Below are 2,684 nucleotides of genomic sequence, written 5' to 3'. Positions count from 1 at the left end.
TATTATACTACTTATAATTCTAAGTAGTTTATTCTAAGGCATATTTCTTATCTTATTTTAGTTACTTCTTATACTAATTATACTATAGCTTATACTACTTTATAACTAAGATAATATCTTTATATAATTATGCTATAGGCTATATAGTTACTATAACTATTAGTAGTTATTAATCTTATATAGCAGCTCTATACTAATCTTTTATAGACTTCTAAGTATACTAATAGGCGAAATAAGCTTATAGATAAGATCTATAAGTATATTACTAGTTATAATAAGCTCTCTAGCGTTAAACGTAAATAATCTAAAACTACTATATCTAAGTTAACTCTTAAGTATAAGAAGAAAGCTGCGCTAGTTATATCTTTATAACTTTATTTAGATTCTTTTAGTTAGAAAATAGGCTCTAATAGAAAGTTACTCTTAACTAATTTAACCTCTTTAAAAGTATCTGCCTATTAAGCTTCTATTTAAGATAAGAAAGAGAAGAAACAGACTAAGATACCTGCTAGTAATTATTTTAGCCTAAGCTCTAGTTCTCTAGAATCTAAGCATAGTAAGTAGGCTAAGCTTTCTAGTAGTAAGACTAATAAGCTTAATAGCGTATTTAGTAATAAGAGCGCTTTAACCTTAGCTAGCTTAGACTTTACTACTTCTAGTATAAATAAGAAAATTAATTTATTCTAGTTATGCTATCTTTTCTAAACTAGCTTAAGCTACACCTAGTAGCTCTATTTAGTATTCTACTAATCTAGAGTTAAGTCTCTCTTTAAGCAGCTTACGTAAGCTTATTTATTCTACTTCTCTTATGCTTAAAAAGGCGCCTAGAGAGAAGAGAAGAAATAAAGCTACTCTAACTAACTTTTATAGATTAAATTCTTCTTTTACTTCTAAGATAGTAAGCTTAAGTAGATTAAATAGCAGCCTTTATAGCACTAAGCTAATTATTTTAATCTCTAAGCCTTCTAAGTTATCTGCTAAGCAGATGCTAGATGCTACTAATATTTAAAATACTTTCTCTATAGAGGCATAGCATAAGCTGTTATCGTAGTTTAAGCAGAAATACTTATTTAATACTCTACCTATTATTATAGATAATACTAAATAGAGCATTATTAATCTAACTAGCTCTAGTCTAGTAAAGAAAGTTAATAATAGTAGCTCTAATTTAGAGATAATAAGATTAGAGGCTAAGATAAAGAAGCTTATAGCTTATGCTACTACTACTTAACTTAATCTTAAGATATTTACTTAGGCTAAAGCTAATAAAGCAGCGCATATAAAAAAGCTTCTTATTAAATAAGAGATATACTTTATAAAGAAGAAAGCTAATTAAGAGGTATATCTAAAGAACGTTTCTTAACCTACTATAATTAAGTCTATTAAGACTAGTACTGCAGCAAAGCCTTATAAAGATTAATTAAAGTATTCTATCTTTAGAGAGACTAGATAAGGTCTAATTTACTCTTTTTTCTAAACTTCTTAGTAGTCTAGGCAGCTTTCTAATGCTAATTCTTAAGTTTCTAGATTAGTTAAGTTAAATTATTAGCTTACTGCTGCTACTTAAAGTTAAGATGCTTATAATAGTTAACTAGCGCTTACTCTTTCTATCTCTAAGTTTAGTAGTAGTAATTAAGCTAACTATAGTAATACTACTACCTCTTTAACTCAGTAGTAAGAAGATTATCTTACTTAGTTCTGCTACTTTATAGCTTAATCTATTTTTCTTTAAGCTTCCTTATATAACTAACTCTAATGCTAACCTTTTCTCTACTTATAAATTTAGTACGATTACTCTAGTTAGAGCTATGCTAATTGCTATTTATTAGATAATTAAGAGGCGCATTACTTTAACTAAAGTAATATTATCTCTTTTACTTTATTTAAAGATAAGATAGTAAAGTAAGAGAAGCGTCTTAATTATTATAGAGTTTCTTAGAATTCTCTTGCCTCTGCTTTAAATATTTATAAGTAATACTATACCCTTAGCTTAACTTAATTATAATTAAAGCATTATACTTCTATGCTTTATATTATAGAGAATTTAATATATGCTTATATAGATAGCTTTAGACTTTCTAGACTAAGTATCTTAGTTTAATCTTCTTACTATTAAGTAAACTTTTTCTTTCTTAATGCTTTAGGCATAGTTCTTCTTACTTCTTATATAAATATGCTAGATTAAACAATCTTTTTAGAGTAGTAAGTAGTTAAAAAGGTCTTTTTTTGCTCTACTTAAGCTTTCTTAGTCTTAAAGGCTCTTTCTAATAGTAATTAAACTAATGCTATTATATCTTATTACTATTAACTATAACTAATCTAACTATATCCTTAAAGTTTAAAAGCTACTTAAAGTAATTAAATTATTAATAAGTAAGAGCTTTAGTTAGTTTATCTACTAGCATTTCCTTTATTAGTAAGTACTCTACTAAGAATAATTCTTTTACGTATTCTTATCTAAGCTATATATTTTATATATTAATATATTAAAGATAGATAGTAATTTACTTATTTTAACTAATAATAAGTCTAATTATTTACTAGTTATTACACTAGATTTTCTATAAATTGCCTAGATTAAATATAAGTTTATTAAAGAATCTTTTTAAGATAATAGTTTTCTTTATAATATGCTTAAGTCTAATAAGCTTAGCCTTAGTTATAGAGATTATTACTATACTTTG

Source organism: Parastagonospora nodorum, assembly GCF_000146915.1.
Source record: "Parastagonospora nodorum SN15 chromosome Unknown scaffold_21, whole genome shotgun sequence".
Lineage (NCBI taxonomy): Eukaryota > Fungi > Ascomycota > Dothideomycetes > Pleosporales > Phaeosphaeriaceae > Parastagonospora > Parastagonospora nodorum.
Note: the sequence above shows the minus strand (reverse complement) of the source record.